This window comes from Euprymna scolopes, chromosome 24, assembly GCF_053919585.1.
Source record: "Euprymna scolopes isolate OS-2025 chromosome 24, ASM5391958v1, whole genome shotgun sequence".
Classification (NCBI taxonomy): domain Eukaryota; kingdom Metazoa; phylum Mollusca; class Cephalopoda; order Sepiida; family Sepiolidae; genus Euprymna; species Euprymna scolopes.
In genome coordinates this window covers 94832489-94853567 of record NC_136505.1, presented here as the reverse complement: position 1 = coordinate 94853567, position 21079 = coordinate 94832489, and the positions used below count along the sequence as shown (strand labels likewise).

General features: G+C 34.5%; 1 protein-coding gene across 1 annotated transcript in view; it reads left to right on the top strand.

Moving 5' to 3' along the window:
• Positions 1 to 21079, top strand: part of LOC145246534 (voltage-dependent calcium channel gamma-5 subunit-like) — a 122107-nt gene that overhangs the window by 86643 nt on the left and 14385 nt on the right. The window lies entirely within an intron of this gene.

Genomic DNA, 21079 nt, shown 5'->3' with positions numbered 1-21079 from the left:
AGTGGGGGATGCTCTTTTCTCTACCCTGCAACCTCTCTCCCACAGAAGAGACATTGCGAGCCTATCCTTGTTTTATCGTTATTTCCATAGCAGGTGCTCGTTTGAACTCCAATCTCTGGTCCCCCCCCTCGCCAATCTTTCACGAAAAACACCCGTCTAGCTGAATCCACTGTGAAAGATTTCCCCCACTCTTTATCTGTGACTAAATCAAAACGTGGATTCCATTAACAAAGCTTCTTTCTTAGAACTGCACGCCTGTGGAACTCTGTTCCGTCTGCCTGCTTCCCACCTGACTACAACTTGGATGTCTTCAAGTCCAACGTTAACAAATTCCTAATGAACCGCCCCCTTAAGTAAACACTTCATCAAATCTCCACACTAACGTAGTGTACTTGCAATAACCCTTATCCCTGAGTGGCTTCCGGGCCTTGATAAGTGGTGACCACCGTGTAAAAAAAAAACTTAAAATTACCAGAAAATAGAAGAAAATAGCATAATTTTCAAAATATTTGTTCAAATTCTACAAAAATCAAAGAAAATGAGGCACCTTGTTATGCTGTCTTAGTGTGTCACGTTTAACTTTGCTGCGTTTTACAGCTATTTCAAAATTTTAAAAATATTGACCTGCAATAAAGCGATACACAGAGTTTATATATATATATATATATAAACAAAAAAGTTAAGTAAAGGGAATATGGTGAAGAAAAAGGTGATTACGCGTGAATGGATAGTCTGGTGGAAGATAAATAATCCAGTGACGGTAAAATCCAAATATATAACTTCAAGAAAGTTAATTGAATTTCAATTTGCACAAGTAAAATCCAAGGAAATCGCGTAATTGGAAGATGGTCAAAAATAATCCAAAGACAGAAATCCATGGAATAATTTACAAAAATGTGTACAAGGAAAAAAGGGGAAAAATTTTCAATAATATTGATAAAAGAAAAATAAGATATGCTTTTCACTCTACTGCCGAGACATAAATATCCTTTTGCATTCAAAATCCGATCCTGCATTTTCCTAATCCCTACCCTCTGATTAGAAGAAAAGTATATATATATATATATATATATATATATATATATATATTTATATATATATATATATATATATGAACAAATGATTAATAAAACATGTTAAAAGACATCTTGAAAAAAAGTTAAAAACATATTTAATTTTAAAAAAGGAAACACAAGATAAGTGGATAGTCCTTAATCCGCGGAGTTTCGAAGAAATACTCTCCTTCTCATCAGAGGGCAGGAATTAGCAAAATGCAGGATCGGATTTTGCATATAAAAGTATTTAATGAAACTACAAGTAAGTCACAGATCTTACTTGGTTAAAAAAAAAAGGTGAGGTAAGGGGAACAGGAGGCAAAAGAAAAATAATAAAAAGATTTCACATGAATGGATAGTCCGGTGAAGGGTAAAAATCCAAAAATGGTAAAATCCAAAACGGTCGAATTTAAAATTTCAATCCAATGGGTTATTCCAAATGGTCCAAAATAATCCAAAAGGCAGAGTTCCTTGGAAAAAGCGCAACTGGAATGAATTCCAAATCATTAAAAGAAAAGTACTGTAGAGAATATTTAAAAACAAAGGCTGGATGAATCAAAAAAATTTAGGTTTAAAAAAAAAAAATTTAAAAAAAAAACACCCTAAAAGCGGTGGAGATTTAAATTTGAAAAGCAAGGTCAAACTGACCCAGACAAGAAGCGCGAAAATTAGCGTTAATAATTAATTAGTAAATAATATATATATATATATATATATATATATATATATATATATATATATAGAGAGAGAGAGAGAGAGAGAGAGAGAGGGAGAGAGAATAAATGACAAAAAGTTATATTTCAAAATTCATAATGTTGACCATCTTATAATTTATTCCTTTAATTCAGTTAACAAGTATATATATATATATTCAGATTTGAGATATTCAAAAGTCGGGACTAATGAAAACAACGAGGCTGTTAGATAGTGCTCAATAAAAAAGAGCAAAATATTTTCTTATTAAATACTTGAGGGTAAACATTTACATATGGTCGCTACAAATAGCCAACTGTTTCAGTCAATGAGACTTCCTCAGGCGACCCGTAACTCCTTGACGCCACAAAGAAAATTAATTCATCCATTTTGTTTTGATCTACCTCTCCCTCTCAACACGCACACCTCCAAACACCCATGCAACGCCAGGCACCTCCGCTAGTCTAAGTATAAACCTTTTTATCGAATAATGAGAATCCAAACTGCGATTTATAAAAATCAATAAGTAAACATTAAGTTTCTGTAAACTTAAGGCGAATATAAATATTAATTTTTATATAGTAATCACAACCAAATAACAAAGCTCAATATAAACCAAATAGGAAATAGAGCTTGTCCTTAAAAAATACACTCGAAGGCTGTAAATTATACTTTACAAGTATGTATTATTCGACAGGATACTCAAAAGAGAAAAATTAAGATTTTTTTTAAATCCGCAGAGTTTCAAAGAATGCGCTCTTTTCATCAAAGAAAAGATATTAGCAAATGAATATTATAGCGAAGCTATGACTTTGCTGGTACTAGCATAAAAAATGCATTATATGTAATGTTATGAGTAGGTCTTTCTCATTTCATTCTTTCTCTCGTGTGTCGACCCCGCAAATAAAAGAAATACTTTGAACTAACTTTTTTTAGAGACACTTTTATTTCCTCTCCGTGCTTTCTATTTTACATAACAAATTTTTACAGGGCTGTCACCGGCTAGTGGGAATTCATTGCCGTCTGCTCTCCTTCTCCTGCTGGTTATGCCGTCGCCTCTCTTCCACTCCACTCTGTCTGTCTTACTGCTGATATCTCTGCGTGACGTCACCAGTCCTGCTACCTCCTACTGCTCCCCTCTCTATTTTACTGCAGAAATGTTGTCTACGCGACGTCGCCGGATATTATGATACTTATATGAAAAGTAGTATTATATGAAAAGTATATGCAAAAAATATTCCATTAAAATATCTTACACAACTATGTCTAACTTTGCAATAATCTCATCAAATAATAAAAAAATTAAAGCAAATCAGACAACTACTTTCCACATAGCTCTTAAAACTAATTGTAACTAATTGTAACTGCCAAAAATAGCCTGGTTGAGCTCTTGGTAATAACTGCATCCGTAACGATGTGTCTTATTCCTGCACTGTAACCGAGATACCGACTAAACCTCCCCCTCATTAAACACTACAAACCATTCGCAACCTCTAATTCTCTGTCAATCAATTATCAGCAACCCAGCTTCTTTGATTGTATCAACTATTGTACCAGGTAAAAACACTAACAATATGAATATTAATAATATTTCGCCTAATAATTCCCGTAATTTGAATATCGACAACCCACTTCTCCTTGCTGTCCCTGTTAGTACTTCCCCTCCATATCCCTCAATGGATAATCAGAACAATGATTATCTACTTTTTCCCTACCCGGAACCATTATAGAAATCACCATTCCAGCAACAATAGCCAGATTCCACTCCAAACACACACATATGTTGGACCTACTTTTACTTTAATGAAGCTAGGAACTTCTTACCATACATCTTCATTTAATAATATAAATATAGACAGTAACCAATTAACATCTTCAACGACTTTAATTTAAAAAAAACAACTTGGATCTAAGAACATTCTCTTCTCAATTAATTGGGCTATTATTGGTAAACTAAGGCATATCCCCAAGCTTCAAGTCATGTCACCTGTGCATTTTTAGGCTGTTAGGTTAACATCCCGTCAAAGTAAAAATATTATTAATACGAAAAGTGAACTAATTTTTCACTGTAAGCATCAGGCAAAATAAAAATGCAGCAATTTTGAATTACTTAACCTCTATTAAATTACGTAAACTTCCTAATCACTGGCGAGAAATTAACCTCTAATTCTTCCTTTGTATATTAATTTCTTGATTTCCCACTAATCTCTTTGCTTATTATTTTAGACTCTCTAGCCTCTTTAAATATTTAATTATAATCTTACAATTATGTTCTAGACTTCCACAAATACAGGGTGAACCAAAAAAAAAAATCTAGAACATATGTTGTAGAACGGAGAAAAAAAGGTCAAAGACCCTAGTGTTTTGATGTGATATTTTGAATATAATAAACTAGTTATGACCAAAGTTTCATCTCATTCGGACAAAACACTAAGAAACGAGGCCTAATTATAGTTGGGGCCCGTTTTTTTTAGTCACCCTGTTTTATAAAAGTAAGATTTAATATCTAAGTTCTATTCTATTTAATGCTACGATTTATTTAAACTTATCTAGATATTATAACTACTGTTAAGTTTATTGTAATTACTTTTAGCCTATATCTCGATCTTATTATTATTATTATTATTATTATTATTATTATTATTAGTAGTAGTAGTAGTAGTAGTAGTAGTAGTAGTAGTAGTAGTAGCATAATTTTTAATTAGAATTATTAATACTTTTTTTATAATCCCAGGTATTTATTTTCTTCTTCGTATTATTATTTCCGTTATCCTTATAATCATATAATTATCATTTGTTAGTATTAGTATTAGTTTTAGTATAAGTATTAGTATTGCTATTAAGATCACGTTTACATCACTCCACAATCTTTCTATTGATATAATTATTATTAATTATTATTGTAATTATTATATAGATTTATAATATATATTAAAAATAATATGTATCATTATAATTATAAACTGTATTGTTATTATTATTATTAGTAGTAGTAGTAGTAGTAGTAGTAATAGTAGTAGTAGTAGTAGTAGTAGTAGGAGGAGGAGGAGGAGGAGGAGGAGGAGTATTGCTTCCACTTTGTGTTTATACAAATATACAGCATATAGACTAAGTATAGCTATTAAGATTATTTCTATATTAGTGGAATTACTTATCAATCACGTTTCTTCTATTATTATAATTATTATATTATAATTATTACATTATAATTAGTATATATTATAATGTATAATATTATAATATATATTAGTAGTATTACATTAATTAAATGTTGTAGCGCCATTACTTTGCAATCATTTTCTTCTATTATTTAATAATTATCATATAATTATTATGATAATAATATAATATATAAAAGGGTATATGTCTGTCTGTTTGTCTCCATATTTTCAAACTCTATCTCCTCCGAAACTAAAAGTCGTAGAGCGACGCTATGAGCCTGTAATAATTAGATTTTTCCGGACCGTTCTTTTATGGGTTTTTAGCCGGTTAAAATAGTTTTTAAGCGGTCAAAATGGGTCAAAATTATACATTTCGTACATTAATCTAAGTTTATTTTTCATTTTTAATAAGTTCATATGCGTGTTATGTTTGTACAGTGGTTACGTTTCCAGCTTTGAAAGATACAGTTTCAGTTTCGATTCTAGCTGGTGGCATCCAAGCACTCCTTTTTTAAATTTTGAAATCACGACTTAATGATAATATATACGAAATCTAGACAAATTAAAATATATTTAAGCGTATTTTACGCTCGGGCAGATCCAGCCTCTTTGTCCCCCATTAGTTATTATATATATAATATATATTATCCGTTTGTACGTCAATATTCTATAGAATTTTATGATTTCAATTTCCAAATATTGCTACCACTTTGTGTTTATACAATTTGTCTGGGTAATCAAGATGCAGTTGTTTTAATGATTCCCAATGTATTGGCTACCCCAACTAGCTGTGTGTATTCTTATATTCGTAATGCTTGAGTTTGCAGCATTAACTAATCATGCGGTGCATTGTTTCGTCTCTTTGTCCATATGGTCTGCATCTGCTGTTTGCTTGTGTCTTGTCGATCTGTGCTTTGATATAGCTAGTTTTAATCGGGTATCTTGTATGTCTTATAGTAGTAGTAGTAGTAGTAGTAGTAGTAGTAGTAGTAGTAGTAGTAGTAGATTGCAAATTATAAAAATTCAAAGAATAAAAATTGAAAATCGCAATGTGCGTTTCAGGGCTGGAAGCAGGCTTACATGTAAGCTTCAATTTATCCATTAGCAACACCGAATGCATCTTTCAGCCGATAATACCGGTCTTAAAACACGTTTTCTACATCTCCTTAATCTTTATTTAAGAGAAATATTCCGTCACTGTTTATTAAGGAAAAGTCAGACGCCTGTCCGTTCGTGCTGTGCGCCTAGAAGACGCAGCCCATAAAAAGCGAAGCAAATGAAAGCTTTGTATTTAATTCACTTAGACGTCGCGCGCCGAATGACGGTAACTCGACTTTATGCCCAGTTAAATAAGAAGCGGTGCGTCTAAAACTACCGCTTGCATTTATTTTATGTCTGTCCGAGTCACAGCGGACAGTGTTTAGAATTTCGAATACAACATATGTCTTGCAACTGAGCGAAAGATTATGATGGCCAGATCAGGTTGGAACGTCGGTGCACTGTCAGTGTTATATAATACAGCTTCCTGCTAATGAGAAATTATGAGCTTAATAATAAAAACAAGTAAAAGCACGAGTTATCACCCTTTGAATTATGTAAACCACTTGTAATAATAAATGTTGTTGGGTTTTATTTCGCCATTCCCCGTCAAAACTTGCGATATTAACAAAGAATAACAATTTTTTTTTTAAATACTTACTTAAGCTATCTACCAGATTATGGCTGACAAAACAAGAACAATCTACTTCTCTGGATGAAATGAAGTATTCACTTCGAAATTACCGATATATTCCAGAGTTCCACATAAAGAGCGCTCGATCCGACATGATGCACTTGAAGAAAGTTGGAGTTTACAAGTATTATTATTTTTTAATATTTACTTAAGATTTTTACACGGTTATTGTTGACAGAACAAGAATAAACTGCCCCTGTTGATGAAATTAAGTTCTGTTCAAAATTCCGTATAGATTCCCGAGTTCGGCATAAAGATCCTGACTTCGACAAGAAAAAAAAAGGATGGGAAGGAAACAAGATTATTTTTTTTAAGATTTACTCAAGATGTTATGGCTGGCAGAACGAGAACAATTTAATCCTGTATGTGCAATGAAACATTCGGTTCGAAATTTCGCATAGATTCTCGAGTTTGACGTAAAGATTCCTGACTTCGAAAGATGCACCTAAATAAAAATCGGAGGTTCCAAATCTGTATTTGTAAATATTTACTTACGATGTAGCTAATGAAACAATGTAGCTAATGAAACAAGAGCAATCTACCCCTCTGGGTTATTGAAGAGTTAAGCTGGAAATTCTGCATAGATTCCCGAGTTCGACATAAAAAGCTCCGAGTTCGGCAATATGCACCTGAATAAAGATCGAGAGTTACAACAGCCGAGACGTTGTGAACAAAACATGCACGGTTAGAATAGAAGTCCAATAATCCCAAAATAATACAGAGAGGGAGAGAAAGAGAAAGAATAAAAAGCAAGAAAGAATGAGGAGGAGGAAAAAAGGAAAAAGAAAAGGGAAGAAGAAAAGAAAGTGAGAGAGACAGAAATGTTTTTTTTTTTTTTCTTATTCTTGTTGTTGTATTGTCTATGTGCGTGTTCATGTGTATGTGTATATGTATGTATGTATGTATGTATGTATGTATGTATGTATGTATGTATGTGTGTGTGCGTGTGCGTGTGTGTGTGTGTGTATAAAAGCCAAACATAGGGAAAAGAGATCCATTTCCAATTGCTTCTTAATGCTTTTTCCCTGTTTGAAGCCAAACAAGGCGATTCCCGCCAAAAACGAAAAGCAACCATCGCCATTTTCTTTTTCAGATTTATCGCTCTGACACAAATGTGTATATAATTGCCCTGTGTACACTTCGACAACGTATGTTATCCATTCACAAGCAAAATTGACCCCCTTTTCATCGTCGTCTAACAAAACAGTTAATTACACAGGTTTATAAAAAAAACGAAACAATCTTTGCTTTGAGACAAACATTTTGAACACGTGTTTTCTTCTTTAGCAAATTCAAATCTCTAGTTTGATTGTTGTTGTTTTTTCTGTTTCCCAGTTTTCAGTATAATAATCAGAATATCATAGACGCCTCCTTTCGGTTTGTATACTCTAATCGAAAAAAAAAAAAACCTGGACTGGATTCTCACCGACATTCTCCACTCTAACCACAATCAGTCCGGTTCTCGAGAACTCAACGGCTTGACTCTCCTCAAATATCTTAACTCCCGGCTTATATTATCTTATTTATGAAAATTAATGCGCGATCGAACCTGATGATTTGTCGCCTTCTCGTCTCCCATCGCTCGGGTTTCGAGTTCGCACATGCAGCCCACCTCCGTGACTGCAGTCACATTAAAATTTCCACTACACGCCCCCCTGATCTCATGATCATAAACTGCGTAGGAAAGTAGTGCGTTTTGATATAGATGTACATAAGAATACTTTCATGAGTATGTTTTAACTTAAATAGGGATGGTATAATAAAATCGTGGGGTCTGCGTTCCTCCTGTGTATATAAATATATATATATGTATACATATATATATGTGTATATATATATATATATACATGCATATATATGTATATATATTTTTCATTTTTTAAATCGCAACTTCATAATATATAAAAATCGATAGAACATTAACTCTATACAAATATATACGAAATCTGCAATAATTAAAATATCATATTTAAGCGTACTTTACGACCAGGCTTTGCCGGGCATTTGTTCTAGCTTATATAATTCCCTTTACAGTTTTAACAAAAAAGCTAAAATAATATCAGAGTGTCTCCATTTATACTGAACAGAATGCCAACATCAGTATTTTAAATATGAATGACTCCCCTGTGGAATTTTCACAGATCCCGCTAGTATATATATATATATATATATATATATATATATATATATATATATATATATATATATATATATACAATGTTGTACAATACAAATTGTGGGGTCTGCGTTCGCGCCTGACCTCCATAGAATGGAAATATGTCACAAAGTTTAGTATCTTTTAGATAAAGAGGTGTATTTATAAATATACGGAGGGGATTTTTTAATGTTTCTATTTATTTGTCTCCCCATGTGGGTATGGCCAGACTCAGGATCGGTTCCTAGTGTGGGGAAGATCTCGTTCCCCAGAGGGATATAGGAGGGGTATAGGTATGGGAGGGGGATGATAGAAAGGATGATAGTTGTCTCAGTCATGAGAGATTTCTCCTCCACTGACTAAAGGGGAAGCGAGGTGTTGGAACAGATACTATACTATGGTCCTAGGTGTTTCCTAGTGTTGTTGGTTTCGAGGTTAAGTAGGGTTGGTATTGTTCAGTGTGTTGTATTAGAGATAGGGGTGTTATGTCTTTGTGTGGTTGTATGGACGCGCGTGTGTGTGTTTTAATGTGTCGGTTCTGATTTATCTGTGGGAGTGTATGTGTATAATGATATGCATGCGAGTGTGCCTTGCATTTCATGTTTTTGTGTGTTGATATTAGGCTCTGTTTAGTTCAGGAGTTAATCTTGTTATCAAGTTTTTTTCCTGTGTAAGTAAATAAAAATAATTGTCTGTTTGGAAGATTGGCATTATTTTGAAGCTGTTTCCCCTGCATGTGTGTACGTACTTTGAAACATAGAGGTGTCTGTTTTCTGCAATTTTGATGTTGCTTTTATGTAAGGCCACTCTATTACTGAAATTTCTGGTGGCGCCTATGTAAGATTTGTTGCATGCTGTGCATCTTAGTGCATATACTACATTTCTGGAGGTGCAATTTAGATCCTTTTTTATTTTGAATGCTATGCTTGTTGGGTTTTTTGAATGTGTATGTGTTTCCTTTTATTATTATATCACATACTCCATATCGCGGTTTTTTGCATTTTGTAACCCCTTTTGTAATGTGTGGAACGAGTTTTGAGGAAGTTAGGATGTGTTTTAAGTTTTTGGGTTGGCGTTTGCTTTTTATTATTTTTGTTGTTTTAAGTATATTGTTTAGTTCGTCGTTCTGATTGAGGAGGATGAGGTTTTTTGTTATCTGTGTAAATAGTTCTGGGTTGTTTGTGTTGTGTGTGGAGACGTATGCTAAAATTTGTTTTTTGTTGTGTTCTTTTGGGATTCTTAGTTGGTCTATTGGACTTATTCTTTCAGCCAGTTCAATACCTTTCTGTATTAGTGTTAGTGGATATCCTCTTTTCCGCAGTGTTATTTGTAGTTCATTCAGTCTAGTCGAACGGGGGTGTCTGTCTGTTACTATGGTGCAGACTCTACGTGCTAGGGAGTAGGGTATTGATTTTACACAGTTTTTAGGATGGTGGCTTTTGAAGTGGAGGTATTGTTGAGGGTCTGTGGGTTTGTGGTAGATGTCTGTGATTATGTTGTTGTTTTTTATTGTTACTAAGATGTCTAGGAAAGGTAGTTCTGTGGGGCTTTGTTCTAGTGTGAAATTTATTTTGGGGTGTAGATTTTGTAGCAAAGTGGGGAGTTCTCTGATATCCCGCTATGTCTAGGCGACGACTGCTTTATCCTCTGTAATCTATTTATCTATCTATCTATCTATCTATCTATCTATGTGTGTATATATATATATATAGAGATAGATAGATAGATAGATAGATAGATAGATAGATAGATAGATAGATAGATAGATTACATGCGTGGTTATTTCATAGTTGTCTATCAAAGCAATCCTCAGACTATTTCTGAACTTTTACAATTCTGTACATCTGTCTGTGACGCAGATGTACAGATTTAAATATTTCTATTATTGAACGGCGGTGAAACAAAGACCATTAAGCAAAGACCATAAAGCTTGTCAAAGGAAGACAATGAGGATTTTTAATACCATTTGCTCTTGGTTAAACAGCCATGACAGGTTAGAAATGATAAGTGTTATTTACTTTCTTCCCACCACGGGAAGATGTGACACAAGGTCACGAAGGTGAAGAAAGTCAAGCAAGAGCTCATAAAAGAAAAGTACTCTGGCTATGAATGATTCCTGGCAGTAAGCATTATCGATTTTATTAGCGATGCTAGAGGTGGGTGGGGTTTAATTTCGGCAACCCTGTAGTATTTGACTCATTGTTTATGCAATGTTGTATTTTAATCTGATACCGCACATGCCGAAAATCACGTTACTGTAATTATTCCAATGAAAACGTAAAATCTAAATATAGTGTTGTGTATCTTCGTCGTTTGCCGGAGAATTTATATCCAATGGACACATCCCTTTTAGCGTAAGGCGGTGATATGATATATACTACGTGTCTTGGTGTCTCCGTGACGTGGTGCTTTTTGTTTGTTTGTTTGTTTGTTTGTTTTTTTGTTTTTTGCTTTTTGAAGGGTTCTTACAATCGGCAACAAGCTCACCGGTCGGCAAATGATATTCAATATGCACATCCCTTTTGGACCAAGTGGTTGATATGACGTCTGCTACGTTTGATCTTGTTTTGGGTTATAGGCGTCATTAATTCACTCCAGAGAATTAACGATTTGCGATGGGATCTTTGTTGCTGGAATTGAACGCTGTACAAAATAAGCGAACCACACATATTTCTTTTACATTTAAGAACTCGATATTTGAGCTAGTGTGCCACTATCTGTGACGAGTTGCACTTTCAAACATGTTCGAACGGGGTCTAAGCTTCAACTGAATTACAACTCTTACCTCAAGAAATATAGTGAGAGAAAGAGAAAAGAGGAAGGGTAATAGATACACACATATTAAAAACTAAAGGGCCGAAATGTTATCGTTTTATGAATCCTGGACTCAGCCAAGTAGGTTTCACCTTTTGTACTTGTCAACCTCGATTGCTTTGACACGGCTTCATGTTTGCTTCGTGCGTGCCATTTATGTAATCTTTTTTGACCGGGGTAACGCTGCCTGTAAATAATACTTTTCATACCTTGAAAAAGACTAAGTCATCGTAAAACTGTTGGGATGCAGAGAATATATATTTGACTTGATCTTTGTTCCAAATCCCCAACAACATATGTTGCGGGAGATAGAAGAATATCGATAATCACTGTGTAATCATATCTTATGAGAGCATTTTAAAGTAACATGTTGCCGTGTGTAGTGGTTTCAAAGATCTGCAAAAACACTTTCTCTGTACCTCTCTCTCATTAATCATGTGAATTCAATTTCCACCATCTTTAGAATCTAATTTAGCGCGGCAAGTTGACTCCAACTGAACTATGTGCAATTTTCAACTAACCAATATATCTACTAGTGGGTCTATCTACCTTATATTCAACAATGGGTCGGAAAGTTTCATCAATAGCCTACATAACTGCCTTTGTGTCCGAACGACCTGAGTGTGTATTTGTGTTTGGTATACATACAAATGCATTTTTCAGCAATAATTTTCTGCGGAAGATTTTGAATTCATCGAAGTATGGATTTTTGTTTTCTTTGCTGGCTGGCGATGATGGTGGCGTTAAAATGGGGCGTCTTGGCTGAAGAACATTAAGTGATTGGTCGCCGGGAACAAGGTTGAGTGTAAATGGGGGGGGGCGGAAAAACAATTTAATGCGATGAGTGGAGGGCATTGGCTGAACAAAAGCCGTCTGGGGAATCAATTGGTTTGGTGCGAGTGGTACGGATGTTGACCATGTTGTCGAAGCGAATAAAGTTAAGAGAAAGGCAAGAGAAAAGGAAAAGGTATGGTTCAGTGGTTAATGTGTTAGAATGTGTCTCCCGAGAAAAAGGGTTGGAGGGTGAAAGGGGAGTGAGAAATGTGGATGAATGGAATGATGAACAATGATGAGGAGAGGGGAAAAGCGAAATAGGTGGAGTAAGCAAAGAAGAAATGGCAGAAGTGATGTAAGGGAGACGCAAATAACGCGTGAAATAATAAAAAGTCGCGCGAAAGAGAATGGAGGAGAGAATGGAAGAGGACGAAGAGAATGGAAGAGGAAGATAAAGCACAATAGAAAGAAAGGTTGGGAGGAGGATGGGGAGGAGATGAGAGGGGAGGAGGATGGAACGAAATGAAATAAAGCGCGATGGAAAGGTCGAGAGAGAGTGGAGGAAGGGAAAGAGAAGGCGGAGACGAAACGGGAGAGAAGGTGAGAGTGAGCGAACGAGCGAGCGAGCGAGCGAGAGAGAGAGATAGAGATAGAGAGAGAGAGAGAGTGATGAAGACAAAAGAAATATGAAAGAAATAAGGCTGCTGATGAAGATTTTTAAAAATGAGGGGGAAATAGAAAAAAGAAGGAAGAGAAGAAAGATGGAAAGAAAGAGAGAGAGAGGGAAAAGGCGAATGAATTTATGGACGAGGAAAAGATGAAGCAAAAAGAAAACGTTAAATAAAAAAAATAATTAATGCCCACAGTCTAGTTATCCTAATCTACAAGTTGATCTGTTATTTAAAACTAGCCAATTTATATACCGGATAGAATGATAAAATTTTAAGTTTAAATCCTCCTTACCTATGTCTAGATAGCTATATCGGTAGGAAACGCGGCGGGGGCGTTTAGTGTTTTAGTTTCGATTCTAGCTGATACCACTCAAGCTTATTTTTAACGTTTGAAATCACTACTACAATGTGGAACGATAAAATTCTCGTCCTATAAAAGACGACATGATTCCATTTCCGTTTGATCAAAACTGGTTTTCTTTTTTGTTTTGTTATAAACCATCTACTAGTTGGCCAATTGTGTAGAAATCCTAAGCGCGATATGAACCTTCTATCATGTCTGAAAATGACACAATGTTCAACATGCGAGATCGGAGATGCACCACTGTACAACGGCCGGATAGTAATGCTGAATTGTGTAACTATATTCCTGTAATTACTACCGTCAATAGTTGTTGTCTCACCACGTTTTGGTCAACGAATCCTCCAGCCTTCTTCAGGTACTTAATCCCGACGGGATAGTAATACTGAATTTTGTAACTATATCCCAGTAATTACTACCGTCAATAGTTGTTGTTTTACCACGTTTTGGTCAACGAATCCTCCAGACTTCTTCAGGTACTTAATCCCGACGGGATAGTAATGCTGAATTTTGTAACTATATCCCAGTAATTACTACCGTCAATAGTTGTTGTTTTACCACGTTTTGGTCAACGAATCCTCCAGCCTTCTTCAGGTACTTAATCCCGACGGGATAGTAATACTGAATTTTGTAACTATATCCCAGTAATTACTACCGTCAATAGTTGTTGTTTTACCACGTTTTGGTCAACGAATCCTCCAGCCTTCTTCATGTACTTAATCCCGACGGGATAGTAATGCTGAATTTTATAACTATATCCCAGTAATTACTACCTTCAATAGTTTTTGTCTCACCACGTTTTTGTCAACTAATCCTCTGGTTTACATGGGTAGGATTGAAACCGATATCTTAGGACAATGCTCACCTGGAACCGTAGAGACTCAATGGCTCTATCCACTGGGCTAGGGGCCCGTGGTAATTACTGGGGATAAAGTTACAAGACTCAGCATTTCTATCCAGTCGTGGTTAATTACCTGAAGAAGTCCATAAAATAAAAGAAATAAACAATGACTGAATGACATAACGAAAGAAAGAACGAGAGGCATAACAAACAAGAAGAATGGAGAAACAAAACTCATTAAATAGAAACGAAGGGGAAAGATTTATGTTTTCCCGTATGCAACTAAAGTCTCGACAGTTTGACATGCAGACAAATGCTGTCTTTTCAAATGAACGTCTGCCAACGAAAGAGAATGGCATCGATTACTGGACATCGATTTTTGATCTCTAAGCAACTCCACGTAATGATCGTAGGCGCCAGTTTGGTTTTCCGGCCCTGTTGAAATGTGTATTAGTTTCTTGTACCTTACATAGCCATTAGTGATAGGGCGATTTTTCCCGATTCCGATATAATTACTGATTTCGTACAAAATTCTCGATTCCGATGCAATTAACGATTCCTATACGGGTTCTTTATAAATCTATAAATATTTAACTATAAAGTTATTAATCTGTCCCGATCACCATAAAACAAGTTAAATATGCATATATTTTCTCAAATATAAAAAAAAACACGTACGGGGGCGTATCCATAGATTTATTTTTTAGAGATAGTTTAAAATCAATAATCTGTGCAAGATTTTGTTTTAGAAAAAAAATTAAATATAAAGATAATTAAAGGAATTGTTTTGGCATCGGAAACTCGGTACACATTTTTCCAATTCCGATATCGATTCCGATAACCTAAAAAATTCCGATTTTTTCTGATTACTGATTCTTATTTCGATTAATCGTCCCAACACTAATAGACACCGCTCATCAAGGATAAGTGCTAATGGGCATTGTACTGCAAACAAATTTGATAAGTTAAGTTATTTCAAAGGACGACTCTTCGAGAACCTGTTCACGTTAGATTGAAAAGGCCATGTTATAATTAGACAGGAAGCAGCTGCGTGGTAATGTGTTCTACAGACACGCAGTTCTAGGAAGAAAACTTTGCTAATGGAATTTTTGCTTAGAATAATATATATATATATATATATATATATATATACATATAACTACTTCATTTACTCACATAAAATTAATATACGAAAGTATAGATTTATGCGTAAATTTTAAGTATTTACTTCAAAAGTGCTCAATACGTAGGTAGAGCTACTTAGTAAGTTATAAAATGTATATGGCGATTAAGCTACACTTAATATTCTGCATTTCATCCACTCTAGTTCCTAGAATCCTAGAGTGGATGAAACGCGGAATGTTCAGCGTAGCTTAATCGCCATATACATTTTATAACTTACTATATATATATATATATATATATATATATATATATATATATATATATATATGTATATATAAGGGAAATGGCTAATAGTTGTTGTAACTAGTTGAGTGCTTGCCGCGAACGACCTACGGGGGAAAACCATGGAGTGAAGCTCAGCCAAGCACATGCCATGAAAACATTATTGTTATGGTTATGATTCTGGTTATGATTATGATTATGGTTATGATTATGATTATGGTTATGATTATGATTATTGTTATGATTATGGTTATGGTTATGATTATGGTTATGATTATGATTATGGTTATGATTATGATCATTATTATGATTATGATTATGGTTATGATTATGGTTATGGTTATGATTATGGTTATGGTTATGATTATGATTATGGTTATGATTATGATTATGGTTATGATTATGATTATGGTTATGATTATGGTTATTATTATGATGTTGGTTATGATTATGATTATGATTATGGTTATTATTATGATGTTGGTTATGATTATGATTATGATTATGATTATGGTTATGATTATGATTATGATTATGGTTATGATTATGATTATGCTTATGATTATGATTATGCTTATGATTATGTTATGGTTGTGATTATGGTTATGATTATGATTATGATTATGGTAATGATTATGGTTATGGTTATGATTCTGGTTATGATTATGATTATGGTTATCATTATGATTATGATTATGGTTATGATTATGATTATTGTTATGATTATGGTTATGGTTATGATTATGGTTATGATTATGATTATGATTATGATTATGATTATGGTTATGATTATGATTATGGTTATGATTATGGTTATGGTTATGATTATGGTTATGATTATGATTATGATTATGGTTATGATTATGATTATGATTACGGTTATGATTATGGTTATGATTATGGTTATGATTGTGGTTATAATTATCATTATGGTTATGATTATGGTTATGATTATGATTATGGTTATGATTATGATTATGATTATGATTATGGTTATGATTATGGTTATGATCATGATTATGGTTATGATTATGATGATGATTATGATTATGGTTATGGTTATGGTTATGATTATGGTTATGATTATGATTATGATTATGGTTATGCTTATGATTATGTTTATGATTATGATTATGATTATGATTATGATTATGAACTTTCTGTATCAATGACGGAAACTTTGTTTCCTTTCATGTATGTGACAAGCGCAAAATACAACACTTCGACTTTCAAATCTAGTGGGCGCTATTCTTTTCTCCTCTCGTCTGCCTCTTTCTCATAGAACAGACGTTGCAAGCCTCTTTCTGCTCTATTGTTAACTATAACCATAATCATAACCATAATCATAATCATAATAATGATCATAATCATAACCATAATCATAATCATAACCATAATCATAACCATAACCATAATCATAACAATAATCATAATCATAACCATAATCATAACCATAACCATAATCATAATCATAACCATAATCATAACCATAACCATAATCATAATCATAATCATAACCATAACCATAATCATAATCATAACCATAATCATAACCATAATCATAACCATAATCATAGTCATAACTATAATCATAACCATAATCATAATCATAATCATAATCATAACCATAATCATAATAATAATCATAATCATAACCATAATCATAACCATAATCATAACAATAATCATAATCATAACCATAACCATAATCATAATCATAACCATAATCATAACCATAATCATAATCATAATCATAATCATAATCATAATAATAATCATAATCATAATCATAACCATAATCATAACCATAATCATAATCATAACCATAATCATAACCATAATCATAATCATAATCATAATCATAATAACTACTTTATTGGCTGCTTGTTCTTATGTGCCCCTTGATGAATTTTCAAGACTAAGGATACGTCCGTATTATTTGGATTCATCGGACTACTGTCATCATCTTGATTGTGATTTTCACAACGTTTCGGTCGATTTAATCTCCGACCTTCGTCAGGTGTGTCTTGTCGAACTCGGGAATGTCTCTGCCAAACTCGGCAATTTGAGGAGAGGGGAAAGGGGAAAGGGTAGCATGCTCTTGTTCCGTCAGCCATGACTGGATAGAGGTCCTAAGTAATTCGCAAATGTGCTTTTTAGGTCGCCCACACTGAGGGTTGAACTTGAGTTCAGGAGAATATCACTTTTTGCAATTGATTTTTCCAATTACTCTAACCACTGCGCCACTGGTCCTGAAGAAGATCGGAGGTTACATCGACCGAAACGTTGTGAAAATTACACTCAAGATGAGAACAGTATTCCGATGAATCCGAATAATACGAATAACCAGTCCTCCTCTCAAAAATTCAGAAACGTCATATGGGTATATCGTCCTGAAGGCAAAGCAGTATTTACACTCTCAAAAAATAACTATCTATCTATCTATCTATCTATCTATCTATCTGTCTGTCTGGTCGGGCTCTTTCTGACTCTCTCTGCAGATATCCCTGTCTTCCATCAGCTGCCTCTGACCTTCAAGATCACTGTTGGCGTCATGTGCAATTTGCTGGATATACTTGAATCTAGGTTGCCCTATGCTCGTGTGCCTGTGCCGTAGAGTCCATAACAGTACATTTCTTACCAGTTCTTGCTTACTCCTCTTGCAGTCACCAGCAAATCGTAGACGTCTCTCCCTGATGGTAGGTGATATGTCAAATAGGTTACCATAAAGTTGCTGCTTCGTGGGATGATGTATTTAACCCTCTTCGTATCATACCGGGTATACGCGTCGTCTAGCTTTCTTCCTAATCTTTTGGTGAGTATCCAGGTTGTAACGCCATAAAGAAGGGTAGCCTCCACCACTGCTCTGAAGAACTGCATTTTCAGTTTGTCAGTAAGCCTTGAAGTTATACTAACCGCAGCCTCTCCAAAAAATCCGTCCTTAATCCGCGAACAAAGAACTAATTAAATAAAAACTCTGTTGTTGCGGATATTTTACCTCAAACAAGGCACAGAACCATTTAGTCGTGAGAGGCTATCTGGAAATATATTTGCTGGGATACTATTTGTTTACATTACACTTGAATCCATGCATGTCAGTACAGCCTGAGAAGCAGGAGCCCTTGAAGGAATGCCAACGTGCTGCATTCCGAGGTAAAAAGCTATTCGAGTAAAAGGCTTTACGGAATACAAGGATCTATACAGTATAAGAGTGGGATTTTGCTGCGTGTCGGGTTTGTCGAGAGTATCGTCGTGGAAGGAGTATTAGTGCTTTGAGTTCGCCAGAGCACTTGCCATTGAAATACTTGTAAAACAGGCACAAGGATGCCACGTTTCGGTACGAAAGTTTGGAGTTTGGTTGCTAATGCGGAACCTATCAGGTTGGCGACTCTTTTCTGAACCCTGTCTAGGAGCGAGAGACTTGTGGAAGACGCACCAGCCCCGATGTGGCAACAATACTCCATGCATGGGCGAACAGTGGCTTGGGAGGGATACAGGATACTCTCGTGTGTGAGTAGTCTTTTAGCGCAGTAGAGAGAGTTCGAAGAGATACACTTGAAGAAAGTCGTGGGTTACATCGATCGAAACGTTGCGAAAATAAGATTCAATATGAAAACATTAGTCCGGAGTCCGGAGGATCTAAATAATACGAATAATCGATGCAGTATCTATCCATACTCTCTCTCTCTCTCTCTCTCTCTCTCTCATATATATATATATATATATATATATATATATATATATATATATATATATATATATATATATATATTTGGGGTGAAGAGGGCTCCCGTAAGCCGTGGTGAAGGCAACCTTTCTAGGAGAAGCAAATCTCTGATTTAAAAAACCATAAAGCGGGAGACCAGTACCCGCATTAAGCTGGTCTGCAGTGTAACTTGTTGCTGGCTATCTTGCTCTTGCTTGTTGCTGGATCTCAACATTTTGAACTGAGAGAGAGACTTAGCTGTCGTACAAAGCTAAGACTCTGTAACATCATCTGTGTACAGATACTCCCTCTGGCATTTGTCTATTAAAATGGTCCTGTGGCAATGGAAGTCATTTTGGGGCTCATGGACTTTAAGTGTCTGAGAGAGTGGCACTCGTCTGAAAAGACGTTGAGATCATATATATATGTATATATATATATATATATATATATATATATATATATATATATTGTGCATTTTTTTTTTACATTTTTATGTTTAGATGCATTTTAACTGATTAAATTTTTTTACATAAAACTTTAAATTGCTTGATTACAACCCTACTAACATGGAAGTTCTTAAGAATCGTGTGAGGCATATAAAGTGTTATGAGTTCAAGAAAGGAAACTCAGCAGCCGAAACGGCTAGAAATATTCACTCGTGAAAGGAATGTGTGAATGAAAGAACTTGCAGAAGATGGTTTGCAAAATTCAGAAGTGGAGATCTCACTCTTTGAGATGAAGATCGAACTGGATGATGATAATTTCTTGAAGCAGCTTTTGAAGAAAATCCTGCTTTATCAGTTGAGGAATTGGCAAGAAAACTGAGTTCAAACCATACAACTGTTCATCGTCATCTTCAACAACTTGGAAAAGTTCCTAAACTTGGAAAACAAGTGGTTCGTGAATTGTCTGAAAACAATCTCAAATCCCGAGTCGATATCTGCTTTTCTCTCCATTCTTGCCAACTGGTTTCGGCTTTTTTTCGATAGACTTGTGACTGGTGACGAAAATGTATCTTTTATCGAAATGTTAAGCCTTGTAGCTTGGTAAAGGGGAAAGACCTCAGCCACAACCAAAAAGAGAACTTCATGCGAATAAGGTTCTTCTTTCAATATAATGGGATTGCTAAGGAATAATCCACTTTGAATTTGTTACCACTTTATGCAACAATTAATGCTCAAATCTACTGTCATCAATTAAAGCGTTTGAACCAAGCTAAAAATAACTACTCTAGTGAATCGAAAAGGGATGATGTTTCATCAGGTCAATGCACGACCCCACACAGCAAGAATCACATCACAAAAGATCGAAGAACTTGGTTGGGAGAAAATTCCTCATCCACCTTATTCTCCTGCGCTTGCTCCTTCAGACTAGTATCTGTTTAGTAGCTTATAAAATCATTTGGAAGGCACATCTTTTGTAACGCAGAAAGATGTTGAAAATGGCGTTTGTGAGTTCTTCGAATCAAAGTTAAAAGGATTTTACAGTGATGGAATTAATAAGCTTGTTAATAGATAGAAGGAAGTCATAGATAATCAGTTGATGATTTAATCTTTAATAAAATGTAACATTTGGTCACTTCTTTTCTTTATTCATAAATTCGGACAGAACTTATGGGATAACCTAATATATATATTTATTTATTTATATATATATATATATATATATATTATTATTATTATTATTATTATTTACTATAATAATTA